Raw genomic sequence first — 6,866 nt, forward strand, 5'->3', positions numbered from 1 at the left:
GCGCACGCACAGATGGCAGCCAACCGAAGAGGCAACGGAAGGACCGGCGCCCAAACGTGCTCGGCACCGTCAAGGAGAAATTTACTGAAGTGTCCTCCAGTGGGCATCCAACGGCGCCCAAAGAATTAGTTAGTGGGTACGCGGGACAACTCGGGTGCATTCTCTGGAGCACCGTCTCGATGAACACCGAGAACCTAAGGCATTGTGACCGAGGGAATTTCCCCAACCTCCTCTTCACGAAGCTGCACGAATGATACAAGTTCCCCGGTGACTTCGCAAACACACGCCTCTCAGGGACTAATGTGAACAGTACCGCCCTCACGAAGATGAGCACGGCCCTGGCTACTTGGAGAGCCGCGGTGAAGAGAAGGATTCTAAGAGGTGATAGTTATGAGAAGATCAAGGAGACAAATCCTTCAATCAGCGAAGCTGGCTACCTGGAGTTCAAGATCAAGTGCGAGAGCAACGCATCTGCGGAATCAAGTCGGTGGGGGAAAGATATGCGGGACTTGAACTTAGGGGTCCACAAACTCGGTCCCGGTGGTTACAGAGTGGCGGAACCTATATGGGACAAGGAGGACGCAGAGCGTGCCGGGCAAGGCCTACCGCCCCTCTTCGATAAATACCGTGACAAGCAGACCAGGAACTATGTCAGGGCCCGGTACAAGGTGGACCCGGTAACAAAGGAGCTTACCACGGATCCGAAGACCAAGGCGCTTGAGCTTGTTATGGTAAGGAATACACCCCCATGTAATTAGCTCCATATGGTTGCATTCTAATTAATGAAGCCAAATTTCTAAATGGTTCACGTTCCTTCCGCAGGAAACTGAAAGCAGTAGCGCGGGGTCGTCTCAGAGCTCCCCTTGGGACACCACTTTAAATAATGCGCTGAACGTAATGAAACACAACGATAAGTTCAGTAAGCCGTCGTCAGCTGGTTGTGTGCCCGGCAAAGGCTTGTCCACAAAATGGTCGGAATACTATAATGTTGGGCGAAAGGAGAGAAAGACCAGCTCGGAATTCCAGGAGCACGAGGTTAGAGAACTCAAGGCACAAGTGGCGCGGATTCTGGAGATAGTAGAAGAGCAAGTGCGAGACCAACTGGGAGCGACGATCACCGCCATTGTGCCTACCTTGATTGAGGGGCTGCAGGCGTGGATTGTGGGCGGCCAACAGGGGCCGCCCCCGATTCCCAGCTTCACGGGCAGCAACTCGCACAACGCGCCGGCGGCGCCATTGGTGTCTCCGGCGGAGGCAGCATTGGTGTCTCCGGCGGAGGCGCCGGCATTGGAGCTTAATGCACCCGGGTGTGGGAAGAATACGCCGGCCGGCACCTCGGCAGCAAGCGGCCCCTCCGTCACTTGCACGCCCGCTGTTGGTGGTGCCTCGACATTAGCCGGACTCGACGCCATCACGGTAACTAAGCCTCTCGGCCGATGACTTCATCTCCTTGCCTTTGACTGGGCATCCCTGACGCCCTACATGTTTTCGCAGGGCACCGCCAACGTTCCATGCACTCTCCTGCACTTCATGGACGGCGAGTTGATCAATGTTGCCAAGGCCAGAATCGTTCAACCGGGCAACCGCGTGTTCCACGGTAATCCGATGCCACCCACCGTGTATAGGGTTCAACTGGTTCGGTTGATGCGGGGCTGCGACGACTTGTTACCTCTGTATCGACCCCCTGGGGCCGACGAAGATGATGTGATGACCCTCAGCGCCTACATAAGCTGGTCCATGCTTTGGCCGAAGAGCCAGATTCATTTGGGGCGGGGGACACCACCCCACAGACAACACCGCCAGTCGTGCCGGCGCCAAGCCATGGCAAGACCGCCGCAACGCTACCGTCGTCAGCTGATCTGGACATGCATATGGCACAGGATCCGGACGACGACGACGGTACATTTACCAACGTCGATAAGTACTTCAACGAACATGGGTACGATGACGAATTCTTGGGCCTCCTTCTCAAGAACCCAATCCTGCAAAAGACGATCGCGATCTAGCTGGTACCGCGGAGAAACCCAATTGCAACAGGCGTCGTCTGGCGTTCCGTTCTCAGGAGTCGCCTCCAGCTGCCGCCTTCACCGAGCCTCAGATAGCCGAGGTGCAAAATATTATCAGCCCCAACACACTCAAGAAGGTGGTCACTGAGCAGAACCCGATCCCATTACAGCAGAAGAAGCAGAAGGGACGGAAAAGAAAGAATAACAAGGGTGCGAGCCAGCCGGCACCGAGTATGATCCGTGCTCAGGACGGGCCACCTTCACCTAAGGATATCTCGAGGAGGGTGCATGTGACGGGTAGGCCGATGCTACCGACTAATCTGCTCAATGCTGCAACCGGTGCTATGCGGAGTCTGCATGACAGTGTTCTTTCTAGGAGAAGCGGCGTCTCTCCGAGAACGATGTGGCATACCCGGTTTCCGTGGCCAAGGTGCCAGAGGGCAAGGGCTTTGTCGATAGAACCACCGAGGGTATGATCGTCCTGCGGTTTGATGACATCTTCTCTATGTTTAACCTTCATTCGGCTATTTTCGCTCAGTATGGAGATGCGGATCATTAGAGACAAGACCCCATACATCGTAATAGTCGACCCCTTCTACATGCATGCCAAGATCTTGGGCAGCGCTGGGGACCGGCAAGTCGCGAGTTCATACCTCGAAGGCATCATTCTGGCGAACCCAGATAAGGATAACTTCCTCGTGCCTTACTTTCCCGAGTAAGTCATCCCCTCACCTCCCCGTAACATATGATTTCTTAGATTTTGATCGTTCTTTTTTTTCTAACATTCCGTGTTTTGTGTAGTGACACACATTGCACACTCATCCTCTTATGCCCGAAATATTCCATGGCCACGTATTTCGACTCGGACCGTCAGTCGAAGAAAGACTACACAAATATCAAGAAAGTTCTTGATGATGCTCTCCCGGCTACGCCAAATCTGGAGGCACCTTCAGGAGGCCAATTTGTAGGTACGGCAAGCACGTGTTCACCCACATAACGACGTTCCCCTGCGTTAAGCAGCCGCCTGGCGGTCAGAAGGATGCCTACTACGCCCTCCATCACATGCGGGCGATCGTACGGGACCATAATCACCTGCTGCTACCAACTAATCTCAAAGATTGGGCCGCACGCTTGTCGGCAATCCAGGACGCGGACATCAGACAAGAATTCTTTCGCATCCAGTCAGAGTTTGCGGAAATCATCCATCAAGATGTCCTTCGTACCTCGGGGCAGTTCTACCTCAAATATCAACCGTCCAACAGTGAAATAGAAACAACGCTACAAATGCAGGCTGACAACGATCGCGATTTCATGACCATCATGAAAGACAACGAGTCAAGTCAAAAGTAATGATGCTATGTAGTTCTGAAATATCGATTAGCTCATGTTGTAATTAAACTTTAATGAACTTGTATGTCTCTTTAGTTTGGACAGTCGTTCAACTTATATGTAATCGATGCTATTTATTAGTAGGACCATGAATCGTGCTATTAATGTGTTGCTTTTCTCTTCCGATCCTTTTGTTGCATACTTATATATTGCTTATATATTGTCTGTGAATTGCTACTAACGTTTTGTTTGTCTAGTGCATAGAGATGCCGTCGTATGTCGTATACAAGGGTAAGGTTCCCGGAGTCTACGACGACTGGGAGGAGTGTCGGAGATAGGTTCACCGTTTCAGCGGTAACAGTTACAAAGGGTACACCACTAGGGCGGAGGCGGAAGCTAGATACGCGCGCTATCTAGCGGGAGAGAGGAGGGAGCGGAGGAGGAACCAGAAGAAGACCAGTTTCATCGCGATGATGCTCATCGTGACCGTATCTCTCTTCTATGTGATGGTAGTTTAGATGATCGATATCGACTTCGTAATGTGATGACAAACCCGGCTAATATATACGATGAACTTTGCTAATGTCTCGAGACCTAAACTTGGCTAATGTTTGAACTTTGTTCGCTATTTCGAATTTGGAGACTAATATGATGAATTCTATTGTGTGATGTTTATATTCTGTGCTATGTAATGTGTATTTTGTAAGCTGTGCAAATACCAGATATTTTGTAACCTGTCCAAATACCAGAAAAGCAAAAAATAATAGTTCCTAATATTCATAGTAGTGGCGCACCATATTGAGCATTAGTGGCGCACCAGGGCTAAATACCAGTGGTGCATTATGGGGCATAGTAATGGCGCACTTGGGGACATACGTGAAGGTAAATATGGCCCCCTAGGAGGCATAGTAATGGCGCACCGTTGGACATAGTAATGGTGCACTACCAGGTGCGCCACTATTATTAGGTATACTAATGGCGCACCAGAGGTGCGCCATTAGTATTTGTTACTAGTGGCATGGTAATAGTGGCGCACCTATAGTGCACCATTAATGGCCAAAATAGGTGCGCCTCTATCAGGCCTTTTTCTAGTAGTGGGAGCACCCCCCCGAGCCCGCCCCCCGAGTGGCGGAGAACTCTATGCAAGCCTCCCGCCTCATGAGGCTGTGATGATGTAAGCTATGACGACGAAGGCCAGGCCGGCACCAGCGGGCACAGAGGGGTAGTTTCCTCTTTGTTGCTAAGGGAGCAAGGGCAGGCGCAGGTTCGCGAGGAAGGCCCCAAAGCTTTCCATTCTGATGCAACGAGAAAAAGACCACGGGCTCGAGGGGATGGATATGTCATTGCCCTGGTGTGTCATGGCCAGAAGCTTTGCAAGCAAAGACCACCTTTCATCAGGATAAGATGTACTACTTGTCCGCTTTCAAAATTGGCCATTGTGGGATCCCTTCCCGCCTAAGTTACGAGGGAAGAGGACCAAGGCCAATATAAATATAGGCTAGTCTCCACCGTAGAGCGGGATCAGATCCATTCCACCTCCACTACCCAAGCCCTCGTGAGCCTGCTCATCCATCTTACTAGTTCATCCTCAGCCTCCTCGTGAGGCCAATCCACCACAAAGCAGGAGTAGGGTTTTACACCGCAAGGTGGCCCGAACCTGGGCAAACTGTTGTGTTCATCTTCTTCCCCACTCGTACGAACTTGGCGAGGCTAGGTCATGGGGTGTGAGCTTGGACTAGAGTTGGTTGGCATCTTCGCACACGCCCCAGAGTTGAATCTTCTTGGGTCTGCGAGCCATGAATCCAATACATATGATTGTGCACATATAGAGACACAAATTACACATGCCAACAAAATGTCCCACAGCTCCACCATAGCTTGCCACCAAGAATGGAACTTGTATGACCATCAGAATTGCACACCGAATATCATCCACCCCTCACACCTTTGCACATTATTAAGATTGCTCCCCACGTCTACGTACCGCATCCAATAAACACTAGTGTTTAAACTAACACAAAAGAAAATAAGAACACACCCAACATAATGAGAGCCTAGCCCACCATAACTCTCCCGTAACCAAATGATGGACAACAATACGATCGTGAAAGAGGAAAGTGAACCCTAGATTAAAGAATGGCGCAACGAAGCTGTCGGCATTCTGTGAACCAGGGTACCCAGACTTGCCTCCCTGCGACCCACGGCGTGGCCCTGATGACGGCCTGGTACGGCCCATCTTCAGCACCGACGAAGCAAGACCCTCGCGGGGGCCAAGCCTCACGAGGCGGACGACGCCAAGACTTCTAGAGGGAGCGGCCTCCCTAGGACGGCACATGAGGAGGAGAGATTCCTAAGCAAGCTCCCATCTCACGAGGTCCAGATGACGTACGCCATGACGACCAACGCCAAGCGGGCGCCAGCGGGCGCAGTACAGCATGTTTCCTCTTTGGTGCTAAGGGGGCAAGCGCAGGCGTGGAGTCTCGAGGAATCAGCCAAAGGTTTCCATTCCCGTGCTACAAGACCAAGACAGCCAGGACGACAGGTCCTCGCTGAGCCCACCACGACATCACGACCAGAAGCTTTGCAGTCAAAGACCACCTTTCGTCAAGATAAGATGTACTATTTGTCTCCCTTCAAACTTGGCCGTCATGAGATCCCTTCCCGCCTTCATTTTGGGGGAAGAGGACCGAGGCCACTATAAATATAGCCTAGCCACCACATAGAAGGGGAGGACGATGGCGATCCAGTCCGGACTCCCACCAGCTCACACCAACACAAGAACAGACCTCCCGAGGTAGTTCTTCCTCTGTACTAGTTCATCCTCAGCCCACTTCGAGGCCAATCCACCCCAAAGCATGAGTAGGGTATTACACCGCAAGGTGGCCCAAACCTGGGTAAATTGTCGTGTCACGTTCCTTTCTAGTTCATCGAGCTAGGCCATGAGATCGACGGGTTGGCAGACTGGGGAGATTGAGTTCTTCGCACGCACCCTAGATTTCGAATCTTTATTTGGCGAGCGGAGCCCTGAATCCGACATTTGCCGTGCCAGGTAGGGGCGCGTCGAAGCCTCTTCTCCACCGGTCCCTCCATCACCGCCATGGTGGGAAACTCGTGAGCTCGCGATGGGCATTGGGCCGCTCGGCCTGCCTGGGCGGCACCCCCGGCCATGAAGCTCTTCACTCCGCACTCCTTGCAGCCAGCACACCAGCCGGCGTCGGCGACCGTTAACGGCACGGGCCACCCCCGCCCCCTCCCGCGCGGCGTCGTAACGATGCCACAACACGGTCTTCAGGCTACGCCATGGCATCAATGCTACGTGCTCGTCAGGAGTAGGCGAACACATGAGCCGCACTCATCGTGGCATGGGAGCAGCTGCGATGCAGACTAGCAGAAGGTGGCCACGACGGATTGCTTGGACGGGGCGCCGAGGTGCTCCACGCTGCCTGTGAGGGCGCAACACCCTTCTATACTTTGCCTATGCCACAGACCCTACCAGGGGCGCGCGCTCACCCCTACTGCATCCGAATGCCC

Source organism: Triticum aestivum, chromosome 2D, assembly GCF_018294505.1.
Source record: "Triticum aestivum cultivar Chinese Spring chromosome 2D, IWGSC CS RefSeq v2.1, whole genome shotgun sequence".
Taxonomy (NCBI): domain Eukaryota; kingdom Viridiplantae; phylum Streptophyta; class Magnoliopsida; order Poales; family Poaceae; genus Triticum; species Triticum aestivum.